This window comes from Mirounga leonina, unplaced genomic scaffold, assembly GCF_011800145.1.
Source record: "Mirounga leonina isolate KUSES-001 unplaced genomic scaffold, KU_Mleo_1.0 Mir_174, whole genome shotgun sequence".
NCBI lineage: Eukaryota > Metazoa > Chordata > Mammalia > Carnivora > Phocidae > Mirounga > Mirounga leonina.
Window position 1 is genome coordinate 24,329,471 of NW_023270451.1, and position 16,697 is coordinate 24,346,167.

A 16,697-nucleotide genomic window follows, 5' to 3' on the forward strand; every position below is an offset into this window, starting at 1 on the left:
CCCATCGTTCTCCACTTGGCTGGCAGCCTGCCTTCTCTGTCCACAGTGCTAATATTAACATCAGTCTGCTGTTCCTCTAAAGATACATCCATCGATTTCCTGCAGTTATTCGGTGCATTTAACTCATCTCTGCTGCAAATCTAAGCTGTTGGATACTGCGGAGGATATAAAGGTAATTAAATAAACAACAAAACAAGACAATCCTATTTTCAAGGAGCTCAGAAACAAGGACAGGAGACACCAGGTTTCTTTGCTGTTTTGTTTAATCCAAGTCACTGCTACCTGTTATTATGACTAATCAAAAGTTGAGGTGTAATACAAAAAAACAAACAGCAGATGGGGAAGCTGGAGACACTGAATCTAGTTCTTACTCAGCTTTTAATTAGCTGTATGACTTTGGGCAGGTCACTTAATCACACTGGATCTCCAGTTTTGTTTTTTCATCTCTAAAATGAGAGGTTTAGATGGGAAATAATTTCAAAGCGTCCTTCGAAGTCTAAAATCCCAATTTATGATTACAATATATTTATGTGAACTAAGCAATCACCTAATTTATTCCAGATTATGCCAAAATTAACTTATAATTAACTGATGTTACCCTTACTTTCATTCAGAGTACTGAATGAAATCGAAGTTACAAACTGAAGTCAAAATGAAACCAAGCTTTTTAGTGTTGGTGATGTTGGCAAGAAGGTCAGCAGTGAAGGTCTAAATGATTATATTATATTCTTTTTGCTTAGCTTTTGCCTAACCCATAGTTGCTGAGGGGGAAAGACCCGCGGTGTCATGTCTTTTTATTTTGAGGTACAAAGTGCACATGTGTGTGTGCGTGCACACACACACACACATCTTATTTAGGGCAAAGGAAGGTAAAAGAAGGTATTTTGGCCCAGGGCTTACAATTCACCTATTCTTTGTGCCAAGTGAGGGTTTCCTCTTTCAGCTGTGGTTAGTCCTGATTTCTGTGCGAAGCGCTGGGCAGGCTGGTACATATGCATATACAGCTTTGCCACAGATCATGCCCAGAAGCCCTAACAGCTACAAACTACACTGGTGGTCCTGACCCTGAGGATGCCCATTTGACAGGGCGCAGTATAGAACTTGCATTCTTGTACGTGTCCTCAAGGTTGGCTTTTTTTTTTCTTAACGTTTCAGCGTATCTTTGCTTTCCTTTGATGCTTCTGAGGCTTTAGGGTGGTCACTGGCAGAAGTACACAAATAGAGTGTTCACAGCTCAGCAGTCCTTGGATCCACATTGGGAGTTCTACGTGGGTGGCATAGGAATGAACGCCAAGAAGAAGCCAGGACAGATCTGTTAACAGAAATTAAATGACTCAGGATATGGCTCTGAAAGCTTCCATTAAAAGGCCGGCGACACTTAAAAATTATAATAGTAGGAAAAAAAGTCGATTTAAAAATTGCTAATAGTTTGAATTTATGGACCTTTTAAAAATATAACTTTTCACATGTGTACCAGTTGATATTTTTAATACTTTTAAAATTAAGAGGCAAGGTAGCCTTTAGGATTGAATTTAGCTTTGCATTGGATTTTTAAAAATTGAAGTCAGCAACAAAATTTCTTTGTGTTTCTACTCTGGCAAAAATAGGGTTGTGGAAACAGATTGGAAGGTGAGGAAAATATCAGCAAAATGTCACCCTAAACATAGCCTATTCTTCTACATTTATATCTTCTAGGGGATGCTATCAGTTACCTTGATGCAAGCAAAATCAGTTTCACTGAATTCAATGTAATTATTTAATTAAATTTCCAAAATTCTACTAACCGCAATATCAATGATCTGTGCTCAGCTTTCTTTTTTAAGATTAATGATCTTACTATTAACGCATAACCTGTTCAAGATTTCCATTCAAAAATTACAATGATTGAGCAGTTCATATTGCATATATGTAAAAGTAGAGGCATATTTTTTTTTCAGACAACAGTCTCCATTTTAGCTTTTTGGGTAGCAGTTATTTCAAATTCTGTTTTTGTCTGGTTAGAGGCAGGATACATATCTGAATATACAGCGAAATAATTAATTTTCATTATTTTCCTTTAACTCTTGGACACTGGAAATCACCCAGGTTACGAACTGTTCCTGCAGTTGCTTCCCCCTGGGTGTTAGGCTAGCCATGCTGAGCAGCCGCAGAGCCTGCTTTCTATACCAGAGCAATCTTTGCCTCCAAGAGGCACCATGCTGTGCTAGGATTAACATTAAATAATGGCCTCGGACGAGGCTTTCCTGGGACACAGTTTTGTGTTCTTCCCGGCCTCATTGCCAGGGCGATTATTCTCAGGGAAAAGCTATTTCCAGAGAGATTATAAGAGACTTGCTGGCTGCCAAGGGGAGGAATTTTGAAAACGGCTGTGGGGCTGGAAGAAATGATTCTGACCACATATGTTCCCTGGGATCTCAGAGAGAGCAAAGCTCAGAAAAAGAGAAGACTTCGACTGCTTCTCCTTCCTGAAGAGCAAGGGGGCTTGCCCTTTTGGAGTAACAACAGAGATTTAGGATGGGAAGCGGCATTCCCCTCTACGATCAAGGAAGGGCTAACGTCTTTCATCTGTAATGTAACAAGTCAGAAGATAACTGACATTTAATTGGAGTCAGTCGACTCTACTGAGTCTGTTGGAGTTGCAGTAGAGGGAAGTCTACCCATCAAATTGTTGTCCATTTTATGCAGCTTTGGCTTCTTATAAGACCTTCACGAAGATGAGTGGGCATGAGGCAGTCAAGTACCAGGTAACATTTCCTGAACACTTCCTTTGGGAGGATTGTTCCTATGGTATCCTGTTGTTCTTTACAGCCTTCCTAAGAGCCTCTGTAGATGCAAAATCTGAAAAACTCAAATGAATTACTTAAAGTTATCCTGTATAAGCAAGTTGGAACAAAGCGTAAGGACAAGACTCTGGAATCCAAACTCTGTGGTCTAGATGCTAAAATTCTCTCAGGCTGCAGAGACTGTGGTCAGAAATACCCCTTTTCCCTCATGGTCCCAGCAAAATTGGGTAGTGGGTTCTATGCTTTTGGTGACTATTACAGTTGTCTAGGCTGTGTAACAAACTACCCCAAAACTTAGTGGTTTAAAATAACAATATATTTTATAGTATTTCTTTCTTTCTTTCTTTCTTTTTATGGTATAGCTATTCAAGAAGGGCTCAGCTGGGTAGTTCTGGCTCTGAATTTCTCATCTGATTGTAGTCAGACAGTGGTTGGGGCTGGAATAGTAGATGGCTAGAACATCTGAGAGCTGGCCAGTCATCTCTCTCTTTATATAGTATCCCAGGCCTCTCCCTGTGGATTCTCTTTATAGGTTTAGTTTGGGCTTCCTCACAGCATGGCAGCCCCAGGGTAGGACTTCTTAACGTGGTATCTCAGGGCTTCAGCACAAGTGTTTCAGCAAATTCAGCACAAGTTGTGTCTGAGATTGAGAGTTAAGAGGTATGCAGCTTCTGGCTTCTCTGATTGGAACCCTCCTTCTAGGACTCCAGTTTTTAGACATAATGTATTCCTGGAGAATATGCCATATGGTAGTTCTTCCTTGGACTGCTAGGGCGTTGTTGAAAAACCTCAAATGCATGCATTCATGTAACAAAAAGTGACACTTAAGCCTGTGTCTGGCAAAAGAAAGACAAAATGAGAAAAGGCCAAAATTTGATGGACTCATCCTAGAGAAACCACACTCTGTAACTCAAATAAAGCAATAGTTGGTAAAGGTGATGTGCCAGGTCTCTATTCTTAAATTCTTACATTCTTAAATAGGTTTGTATTTTGAAATCAATCCAGCCAGAAGCCAGATCCTGTGCATAAGCTTCTGGAAAATAAAGTATGTGGTATAATCAAGGGACAGAGGTTTATCTTAACAGGTCTTATTTATCTGGAAAATGTCCATATTAATTAGGGTAAAGGCTAAGTGACTCTCATAAAGAGATTTGAAAATACCATGGTTCAAATGAGATAGAATATTATATTTCCTTTATATATCAGTCCAGAATTAATTGGCAACTTAGGGTATGTGGGTTGTTAAGCTTCATGAAGTAACTTAGGGACTCAGGGTTCCTTCTGTCTTGTTGTTAGGCCATCCTTTGGTGTGTTGGTATGTTCAAAATTGGTTCATTAGTTTTATGCTCGGCATTTGAGCCTGGGCAAGGGAAGGGGAAATGAATTAGAGAGAAAAGAATTCAATTCTTTTTTGATGAATCTGACTCAGAATATGCACACATCACTTTTGTTCGCACCCCACAGGTTAGGATTGAGTCATATGTCTCTGCCTAGATACAAGGAAGACTGGACAATATGATGTCAGCTTGGCAGCCATGTGTTCAGTTAAAATGTCAGATTTCTGTCTCTAAAAGGAAGAAGTGGGAATACTATTAGGGAATCATGAACAATCTCTGCCACAAAATTATCATGGAGTTACAGAGCCTACATGGAATTGTTAGTAGAAGAGATAATTATGCTGAAGACATTATGCTCTGTTCATTCTCACTTTTCTCATCGAAACCACTGCAACCATATCTAGTTTGAGTATTGTTGAAGAATACTTAGTCTATAAAAGGGGTCTGCCTGAGGGTCCAAAAGGAATGGAGCCAGATAGCTCATCAGCTGCAGACTACAAGGCAAGTTTTTTTACTTGTGGTATTTCTATGGGGCCATTTTGGCATTGATAGTGTTGAGTAAGAAATCAAGAAACACATATCTGTTGAGGACCTAACATATGCAAAGTATTGTTGTGGGAGCTCTGTTAGGTAAAAGGAGTATGAGATGATCCTTGCCTCCGCAGAGCACAACATCTACTTGGGTAGACTCAATTTTGAAAAGTTGAAGAGCAATGAGATCATAAATAATAATTTAACATTTCTTTGATTACTCATTGTGTGCTCTATAACCCAAAAGGACCCTATGGCCTGTTAAAGATCCATCTAAGCTCTCGGTTAGGTGGGCTGCCTTATGCAGGCAAAAGAGAAGCAAAGACAAAACAACAACATTACTGAATAGTAAGGAGCTAGAGAGAGAAGGTACTCCAAGAGTGGACTGGGGATTGACAATGCCATTCAATCTAAACCATCTGCCCCCTTTATACCAACTCATGACCTAGTGAGTTCTACAGAGAGTAGCACAATGGAGTCTGAGGATGAAGGGCGTTCTTGGAGTTGAAGTTCTCTTAGGGCATTTCCTGAAGAAGTAAATGTCACTTATCATTGGAGAATGGACAAAATGGAGAAAAGAAAAGGGATCTTTGAGGATAAAGAGACAAAAATGGGAAAGGAAGAGGCATGTTCTAGAATTAGCCAGTTATGCCAATTGCCTGGACTGAATGGTTACACAGAAACAGATTGGGAGGAACAAGGGCTGGGATCAGTTTATGAAGGACTTTAAATGCCTAGTCAAGAAATCTTTTTAATGTGCTGTCTATTGTGGAAAGCAACAGGGTGGGCTTGGCAGCAGATGTTTTTAAATAACACGCTACACCTAGACAGTGAAGGAACATGACTTAGCTATATTAGAATTTAAATGTTAGCTGGAAGTTGCTAATCACAGTGGTTTCTTCTGGAACCTGGAGCAAACACAAAAGTTCCATTTTGGAGATCTATATTTAACTAGCTAAGCATGTTTTGCAGACTTTGGTCTTTGAGTGTTTGATCAGTTTTTGTTTATTGTGTTTAATGAGCCTGGTCTCACACAGCCTCCTTTGGGGCTTCCTAAATATGAGTGTCTTCAGGGGGAGAGGAGCAGGGGTTCACTGAGGCCTCCCAGGCCTGCCCCTCCCTCAGAGGAGTGTGGAGGTTGCGATATCATTACTGGTTGTTGTCACAAAGCCATGGAAAGACGGACACAGGCCTATGCATGGCCAAAGTCAGGTACTCCTGTAACATCCGGTGACATCACCTTAAAGATCCAAACGAAGTGATAAAAAAGTTTGCTTGGAGTAATTCAACTCTGCTGACATTACAGAAAGGTGGAAAATAAGGAGAAATTTAGTAGAGGAGAAGGTGTAACCTAGTGCCTGCATTTCTAGCACCTTTCCATAGGTCAATGAAGAGCATTTGGCTGGACATTTGTTTGATAAAAACATGTAATGTGTGTATATTAGCGCATTCCCAGTGCCAAGCACAGTGCCTGGCACATAGGAGATTCTTAATAAATTATGCTGGATGATTGAATTAGTGATCATGTAAAATAGTTGAGGGACAAATATCAACAAGAAAAATCATTAATTATGTGCGTACTTGTGGAATAGCCTTTTTGTTTGTTTTGTTTTAAAAGGCTCAGAGAGTTTGGGGGGAGGGAGAAGTAAAGCATAAAGAAAAAAATGAAAAATTGCTTCTCATTTCACTTTTCCAAGATAATCACTTTTAACATTTAGGTGTATTTCTCCCACTCTTCTTTCTTTGTATGTCTTTGTTCATATATAAATTTTAGCTAATTTAAACCAAGTACGTAATCTGGAAAACAGAGGCATAGGTTAGAGAATACTGCATGGACTTACTAAGTTTTTTTCTCTGCTGCCATAAGACGTAAAAAGGATATGCAAATATATACCTATATCTTATGTGAGTCATGATTAGCATTTTTTGTGAAACGAATTTTATCAAAAATCATTTAAATATTAATTATTATTTAAACAATGATTGAGATTTTTACACCCTTTTTACATTTTATTGTGTTAGGTCTGAGATATCTGATGTGGGCAGTTGATCCTTGAACAACATGGGTTTGAACGGCGTGGGTCCACTTGTATGCAGATTCTTTTCGATAAACACACTACAGGATAATAAATAGATTTTCTCTTCCTTACAATTTTCTTCATAACATTTTGTTTTCTCTAGTTTTACTTTATTATAAGAATACAGATATAATACATGTAACATACAAAATATGTGTTAAAATCAACTGTTTATATTATCGGTATGGTCAACAGTAGGCTGTTATTGGTTAAGCTTTGGGGAAGTCAAAAGTTATACATGAATTTTTGACTGCTCAAGGGTTTGGCACCCCAACCCCTGTGTTGTTCAAGGGTCAACTATATTTGATTTTACATTTTTTAAAAAGATTTTATTTATTTATTTGACAGAGAGAGACATAGCAAGAGAGGGAACACAAGCAGGGGGAGTGGGAGAGGGAGAAGCAGGCTTCCCGTGGAGCCAGGAGCCCGATGTGGGGCTCGATCCCAGGACCCTGGGACCATGACCTGAGCTGAAGGCAGACGCTTAATGACTGAGCCACCCAGGTGCCCAGTCAACTGTATTTTTTTTTTTTTTAAGATTTTATTTATTTGACAGAGAGAGTCACAGCGAGAGAGGGAACACAAGCAGGGGGAGTGGGAGAGGGAGAAGCAGGCTCACCATGGAGCAAGGAGCCCAATGCAGGGTTGGATCCCAGGACCCCGGGATCATGACCTGAGCCGGAGGCAGACGCTTAACCAACAAAGGCACCCAGGTGCCCCCAAAACCCTTCTTATTCCATATAACTTTTTTTTTAAAGATTTTATTTATTTATTTGACAGAGAGAGACATAGCAAGAGAGGGAACACAAGCAGGGGGAATGGGAGAGGGAGAAGCAGGCTTCCCGCGGAGCAGAGAGCCCAATGTGGGGCTCGATCCCAGGACCCTGGGATCATGACCTGAGCCGAAGGCAGAGGCTTAACCATCTGAGCCACCCAGGTGTCCCCTAAACATGATTTTTAAACAGTTCTTTTTTTTTTTTTTTTTAAGATTTTATTTATTTACTTGAGAGAGAGAGAGAATGAGCAGGGGGAGGGGCAGAGGGGGAAGCAGACCCCCCGCTGAGCAGGGAGCCCGATGCGGGGCTGGATCCCAGGACCCCGGGATCATGACCTGAGCCGGAGGCAGACGCTCAACGACTGAGCCCCCCAGGCGCCCCGATTTTACATTTACTTCAGACCTGCCACACCCATATTTCAAAGTGCTCCAGAGCCATGCACGTCACCATTAGCTTCGTTCCACGCGTTTGGAGCCTTGCTGTATTAAAACACACACTTCACGATGTGCATATGCTCCTTTTTCCTCTAGATTTTTAGCAGCATTCAATTAAGGGCTAATTGATGTTATACTAAAAGAAAGCAAAATCCAAAAAAAAAAAAAAAGCAGACACAAATTCGAAAGGCTTTGAAGCCCTCGGCAGTGTGTGTGCATTAGTCAAACTTGACTTTCTTTGCGGAGACTTTAACAAAAGGGAGAGGGAAGCTAGAGGCGTGTATCCTGATTGCCCCCATACTGGTTATTTTGCCAGGACATGATTGCAGCCTCTAAAAATTGGCTTCTAGAGGCGCCTTCAGTCCAGAGATCTATGGTGAAGATAGCACTCAGGCCAGCAAAATATTTGAATACATTGGCATTATATAAATTGGATGCTCTCCTTGTTTCCCATAAGCCCTGGAAGGCTGTCCGCATCTTGAAGTTCAATGTTTTGAGTGTCCTCTACTCTGTCAGTATGCCAGGAAAATAATGGGCTTTTCTTAAGTACGATGTAAGGCGGCTTCTGTGGAAGGCATTTATTGCGCAGTCGGGATGTTTTCCCCTCTTCTTTCTTCTGCTTGCCTATCTAGCTGCACAGGAGGTACGATTAGGCGCCTGGGAGGGGCACGGGGGAGGCTGGTATGTGCTCTCCCAAACCTTCACCACAAACCCGGGCTGCCTAAGCTGAAGCAGCCACACAGAGAGCTAAGGAAACTTTAAAAACTTAATTAAGGGAAAAAAGGCAAACAAAATAATACTATAGTGGATTTACTTAGTGCTGTAGCCTTGCCAGGGAAACCGCAGAGCCTGCATTTAGATGTTTCTTATATAAGACATATTTAATTAAAACAGGAGACGAGACAACAAGCTTTCTTCTAAGTTCATTTAAATACATGTTTATGTTTGTGTTTAAATTCCCTGTGGGGTAAAGTAACGCAGATCCAAAGGCATAAAAGCAATTTGATTAGGCAACTGTAGGCCTTCCTGAATACTTTTAGCCTTAAGTACTTAAGACTTAATCCCTCCCATACCCCATACAAAAGCTATCTACTGAGGCTGGGCAAGCCCCAGACCTGAAGATAATACTTCCCCGTTTGGACTGATTCACCTTCACCTTCGTAGTATCTTTTCGTCTTGCCTTGGCCTTATTAACTCAAAGATTATTATACCTGAGCCTTATTTTTGTTCTTTTTCTGCTCTCGATTATTTATGTTTTCCTTTCAGATGAGGTTTTTCTTTAAAAAAAGATTATTTCTCTTTTCTTTTTCTTCTCTCTCTCTTTTTTTAAAGATTTTATTTATTTATTTGTCAGAGTGAGATAGCACGAGCACGGGGAGGGACAGAGGGAGAGAGAGAAGCAGACTTCCCCGCTGAGCAGGGAGCCCGATGTGGGACTCAATCCCAAGACCCCGGGATCATGACCCAAGCCGAAGGCAGACGCTTTAACAACTAAGCCACCCAGGGGACCCTTCTTTTTCTTCTCATACCACCTTTTTTTTTTTTTTTTTTTGAGAGCAATGAAAATATTTTAAATTGGACTTCAGTTTGGAAAAATTTTAGATAATGGCAAGTCATCCAAAATGTCCACATTATACATATCTGAATAAGAAGATGCAGTCTGGGGGAGTAAGATGTCATTCTCTATTAGCTGAAGTTATGGATTATGTTTTAGGACCTCACTTCTTCAAGTGTGGTCCATGGTCCAGCAACATCGGCATCACTTGGGAGCTTGTTAGAGATGCGGAATCTCAGGGTCCTCCCCAGACCAACTGGATCAGAATGTGCATCTTAGTAAGTTACCCAGATGATTAGTGAGCACATTATAGTTTGAGAAGCACCAATGTAGGGTAAATGTTCTTTCTGGACAAATCATTCTTCCCTCAGGCTCATCTTCTTGAGACATTATATAGGTTCTTCAATAGGAGGACTATGGAAAACATTGTGTGCGCTCAGATTAGGCATCTTAAGTGGCCTTTTATGGACCCATTAGGAGCCTGTTAAATAGAGTAAAAATGAAAAAATTCCTGCATAAGTTTTTAAGCCTTCCCTTTGATTATGTCTTAATTTATAATGGTGCTGGACTATAATTAGGTATCTTAAAAACTGATTTATTTTACATTTGTGAACACATTTAAATTGGGTACTTGTGAACAAATAAATTTCTTTCTTTATTTTTATTTTTATTTATTTATTTTTAAAAGATTTTATTTTTAAGTAATCTCTTCAGCCCATGTGGGGCTCAAACTTATAACCCCGAGATCAAGAGTCTCATGCTCTACCACCTGAACCAGCCAGGTGCACCCCACAAACTTTTCTTTAATATCATGCATGAATACATAGCAAAGTAGATTCTCTCTAAAATATTTCTTCTGCCACAGTACTTGAGAGAGGCTGTAATTCCAACATATATCCATAAAGGAAGATTGGACTTATGATCTTTTTCTTTTAAAAAATTCTGTTAATAATTTGATTATATTAAATATATTATTAAATATTTGATCTAATTTTGAAATGTATATTTCATTACCAGTTGCATATGTTGTGACATACTTGAGAAAGGCTATAATTCCATCATATATCCATTTTAAAATAATCTCATCTGCTTAAGAACATTATTGTGTACTATCCAAAAGGCCTTTTGAGATCCAATTAAATAATTAAAAAAAATTATGATTTGTTCTAAAATTGAGCCTAATAAAAAGATATCTGTGATATTTGCTGTTATATTTTTAAAGAAATCCTGTAAACATTCACTGACAAAGTCTTATTTTATGAAGGAATAACAAATGTTACTTTGCTTAAACACTCTTAATGCAACCTTGAAAACAATTTCTAAAAGTTACTGGTTCAGAATAATGTAGTCTCTAGAACTATCCAACCTCCACTCTTCATTCCCTAGATAAATGATCCTCCTTCATCATCATGACTATAGAATGGTAGACAGAGACTAACCACTAATTTTCACTTAATCTGTAATTCTCATCCAGCATGAGGAGTAGCAATTCAAATGATTTCACAACACAAGTCCAAGACTGAAACGTTCTGTTCCTATCATTGATGCTGAGAATCTGTCAGATATTGCAGTATTGAATCAGTAAACTCGGTGCAGATTTACATGAGATTATCTCTTTAAGAACAACCGTTCTTGTTGCTTAAAGGAAAGTCATCATGTGTGTGTATAGTAGGGGTCCAGGTATAAGCTCTGGTTTAAGAATTTAGGTAGTCATCAGGGGTGCCTGGGTGGCTCAGTCGTTAAGCGTCTGCCTTCGGCTCAGGTCATGATCCCGGGGTCCTGGGATCCAGCCCTGCAGTGGGCTCCCTGCTCAGCGGGAGGCCTGCTTCTCCCTCTCCCACTCCCCCTGCTTGTGTTCCTTCTCTTGCTGTCTCTCTCTCTCTGTCAAATAAATAAATAAAACCTTAAAAAAAAAAAAAGAATTTAGGTAGTCATCTAAATTGCATTACATCATTTCAATTAATTTAAGTTTCATACATCTAAGATTAATGCTACATCTAAAGTGAGGTAAGTTTAGGGGTGCCTGGGTGGCTCAGTCGGTTAAGTGTCTGCCTTCAACTCAGGTCATGATCCTGGCAACCGGGGAGTCTGTTTCTCCCTCTCCTTCTGCCCCTCTCCCCTGGGCTCGTGTGCTCTCTCTCTCTCTCCCTCTCTCTCTCTCTCGTTCACTCTCTCTCAAATGAATAAATAAAATCTTAAAAAAAAGAGAAGTTTAAAAAGACCCACTTCTTAAAATAAGTGCAGTTTCTACTGGCTATCAATTTACATCATCATCATCATTGCTAACACTAATCAGCACTTTCTTTTTTTTTTCTAAAGATTTTATTCATCTATCTGACAGTGAGAGAGGGAGAGAGAGCACAAGTGGGGATTCCGACATGGCGCTTGATCCCAGGACTCTAGGATCATGACCTGAGCTGAAGGCAGCCACTTAACCAACTGAGCCACCCAGGCGCCCCTAATCAGCACTTTCTATGTGCTATAGACTAGCTAGTCTAAATCCTTTTTGCATATTAAATCGTTAAAACACAGAAGAGGCTTTTGAGGTACAATATTTCATTCTCATTTTAAGAAGTGGAAACAGACCCAGAGAGCTTCAACATTAGTCCAAGATCACATAATTAAAAAATGGCAGAGCTGGAATCTAGCTGAATATAAATATGATTTAGTCACTTTAAATTTGTGAGTATGAAGAACACATATTGTGAACTTACTCTAATTTGGGGGCTCGGGGAAGAGGAATGACTTCCCTTGACAGACAGTTTATTTTTTGCATTTGTTCATATATTTGCTCACTTTTGCTTTCTGTAGGTTAAAAGCATAATGGCATTATGAAGTTGAAATCTTGGTCTGAATTTATCATTTAGAATTTTCTTCTTCAATTTTAAAGAAAATTATATAATATACAATTGTACATTATAATATGTATTATAATAAAATTGTATATTATGATAAAAATACTTTTATACATATATAATATGAGAAAGTAGATTAATAATAGCTTAGCTGCAAGTCTTGCCTTTGGTTTCAATGAGATTTTTAAATCTAATTTTATATTCTGTGGGCGCAGACTTTACCCTGAAGACAATGGGAAAGCTTTGAAGGCTTTGAAGAAATTAGAGGACTGTGTGTGATCATTTAAATGAGGGAAAGAGTCTAGGCAGGTGGGTCAATGACGTGGGAAAAAAGTGACTGATTTACGAAAGAAGTTTCAACAAGAATTCTTCAATAACAAGATAGATGAAGAGAGTGAAAGTTGTTATAGATGTCTCTCCAGTCTTGAGTCTAGGTAAACCAAAGAATGGTAGAGAAAGAGGTCTTTGGAGAAAAATGATGAGTTTCATTGGGACATAAACTCTAAAGAGATGATGGGCCATCCAATTTGAACTTATCCCATGGTTAGATAGAGGGGAAGGCTGAAATTGTAGAGAGGTCAGTGGTGTGTGTGATTGGATAAAGTGTCCTGGCACTTTTCCAGGTAAGGGTACAGTGAGAACCTCCAAAGTGGTTAGAATGGGCTTGGCCAGGTGGGGGCAGCAGAGCATCACCAATCGCTGGGGACAGCTGGACAGGATAAGGGCACTGACTGAAAGCTGATATTTGGACTGAGCCTTTGGGTGTATTCACATTTAGGTATGGGAAGAAGAACCATAGCTAGCTAAGGACACAGAGGAAATGGAACCCTACAGGTGGGGTCATCTGGACAGTACAGATGTATGGGAGCCAAAAGATTCAATTTCTAGAAAGATTTCCAGAAGGTCAGGAGACAGTAGGTATATAAACTTAAGCCAAATGACTAGTAACTTTGAAGTAAGTGATTTTAGAAGAGTAATGGGGCCAGTAATAGATTAAAAGGGATTAAGTGGGGGAATAGGAATGGAAATAGAGAAATATGTAATTTTTTCAAGTTTGCCAATGAAGGAAGCAGAGTGATAGGATGGTAATTTGAGGGGGAGGCAGAATAGATGAAGGGTGGTTGTTGTTGTTATTTTTTTATGTTAAGTATTCTCATAAATGTTTCTGAGCCACACAGAATAATCTCATAAAGAGAATAATTGAAGATACCAGTGAGAGAAAGAATGAGTGGATAATTATGAAGCCACTTCTCAGAAGGATTGGGATATAATTAAGAATGCTGGTGGAAGTCTTGGATTGGAGGAGAGGAGGAAGGAAGAAGATCCAGATAATGGAGATTCTGTGGATCTTTATCAAGGGTGCCAACTTTGTATAGGTAAGCTGTGTTCTGAATGTTCATTAGTTATATGGAAAGCTTACCCCATGTTCTGAGAGAAACACTCCAGCATGGTGGATGTGGCATGTGGAAAGTGGGACAGTTCTGGACTGAGCTCTCCACCTTCTGCTTTATCATTGTGGATACAACCCAGAGTTATATCAATCTCTTTTCACTCTTACTTCTCTTCCTCAGATACAATTTTTGCTTTTATGGTTTAAAATATTGTTAGCTATATAAAAAATCTCCATTCCTATCATCATACAAACTCTTCGATATTAAGTACTGGATTTTTAGTAACCAGTTTTTAACACAGTGTCTTAATATCTTGGGTACTTTTCCCAGAACCCACATGTCTCCAAATTAGGAATTTAGACCATTGGTTCTCAATCCTGCCTGCACATTGGAATCACTGGAGGTGCTTCTAAGCAATATCAATGCCTCACTCCACTCTCAGAGATTCTGATTCAAGTGGTTTGGAGTGGGGTTTGGTTATCAGATTTTTTTTTTTTTTTTTACTAGTTTTCCAGGTGATTGTAGTATACAGCCAAAGTTGAGAAGCACTGACACAGACCAATAGCAAATTCCACTGGTACAAAAAGCAACTTTTCAATGCATCATGTAGGGCTGGGCTGTCCCTTCAAACTCAATGTGACTGAAGTATAATGCATTTCCAAAAGCAGTACCCCCCCTGACTTTTCTTTGTAAGGTGTACCACCCAAGGGAGACTGGGGATACTCTTTCATTCAGCCAAGTTTCCCATTTCCCCCCATCTGGTTTGTCCCTAAATCCAGTGTCCTCCAAAGTCCCATGACTATACTCCTAGAGCTTCCCCTACCTCCAGCCGTCACCTCCTGGCTATCTCTTGCTCTCTTTTTTGACTCAAGTGCAGACAGTTGAGTTAATCATATTCTTCTGTGAGTGGCACATTGTAGTCATGGGGTCACCACAAGGCCCTTCTTTCCTTTGAATGAAAGTAGGTATTAATTGATTCTTTTAACAGCCTATTTTGCACGTGGCTGCCAGATTATTCTTTTTCAAGCACTGTTCTCACCATGTCCTTCTGGTTCAAAGTTTCTAGTAACTCCTCATTTCTTACCCTCTAAATAGTGAACTGTGGGGGCGTCTGGCTGACTCAGTCGGTAGAGCATGCAACTCTTGATCTCAGGTTTGGGGTTCAAGCCCCACGTTGGGTATAGAACTTACTTAAAAAAAATGGTGAACTGTGTTGTATGCCTTTTAAGGCTCTCCATATTCTAAACCCATTCAAATTGCAAAGTCACCTCTCTGGTCCCAGTTTCACCACTGTAATCAGATGTTAAAAAATATATATGTGTAAAATATACATATTATCTATATATGTATATAGATATATGTGCATGTATATATATATATCAAAACATATGGATATTCTCTTTAGCTCCAAACATTTTATTTTTTGACAGTTTTCTACTACTGTCTAGACTATTCACAATTCTAATTAAGCTTGGTTTCTTCATTGTTTTAATGACACAAGTACAATGTTGCTTCTCATGTTGGTTTTCTCTTTTGAAGAGGTCTCAGTCTTTCCTACCTGCCCATACTGTATTTGTCATTCAAGGCCCAGCTGAAATGCCACTCATCTTTTTTTTTAAATTTTTTAAATTTTTATTATTATTATTTTTTGAAATGCCACTCATCTATAATGTCTTCTTAGATGAGCAACTGAGTATATGTATATAATATAAGATTTTATTTATTTATTTGAGAGAGAGAGTGCAAACAGGGGGAGAGCAGGCGGGGGTGAGGACAAGCAGACTCTGCACTGAGTGAGGAGCCCGATGCAGGGCTTGATCCCAGGACCCTGAGATTATGACCTGAGCTGAAACCAAGAGTTGGATGCTTAACCAACTGAGCCACCCAGGCACCCCATGATCTAGTTTTTGATCAGTTTTTGTAAAGATTTTATGCAAGCTTGAAAATAATATAAACTCTTTTTTCAATAGCTTTTAAAAATAGTAATGTAAAATAAAATAAATTTTATATATAAAAGGGATAGAACTTGCTCAGAATTGGAAAGTACATCAGCAATCTACCCAGAAACAACAGTGCTGTTAATATTTTAAATATTTATTTCTAGGTTTCCTTTTTACCTTAAAAAAATTACTATCTCTCTATCTCCTGTTTTTGGTGCTTAACAATAATTAACAGGCACTTTCTCAGACCAAATATCATCATAGGCATCATTTTCAAAAGCGTATTAGATATTCCATTGCATATATATATATCATAATTTACTTAATCAATTCCCTGATGTCAGACATTTCAATTTGATTCTGATTTTTACAATGATAAATAATGCTTTGTACTTCAAATGTTAATAGACTGGGAAAACAGTATAGTCACCCATTCCTGCTAATTCTTAGAAAGGTGCTAAAAGGTATATTTCAAAAAGCTGCAACTGGATTGGAAAAATAAAGGAAATTCATGATGTTTTAGGAAGTGTGAGGCATCCCTGAGAAAAGGAGAGTAGATGGAATATCCTTTAAAAAGGAAATTCAGCTCAAAAGGTGAGTAGAAGAGTAGTGCTAGCAGCAGAGGAGAGTGATTCCAAGAACAGGTCATGCTTGGGGAGACAGAACTGGGAGCAGGGAGGGTCCTGATGGCTAAGAAGGTGACTGGTTTGGGTGCTACAGCAGGATGGCCGGGTGTCTGTCTGCAGGTGAGGGCAGTGAGTACAGGAGCTTGGATCAGAGAGAGAGGTGAGTGCCTTTGGTGGCTTGACAAGGACCCAAGGGGAAAGGAATTTTTAAAAGTGGAAGACTGCCCACTGAGATACCCAAACTGGCATGACAGCCTACTGGCACATCCTTTCTGTGCCCCTACTCTCACTGAAAATAGATGGGCAGACTATCCTTAGTAACTTATCTTGCCTGTCCCTCGACTAAGCAGAGAGAATAGAAGCATGAATAGGGCATCTGAATACAAAAGTA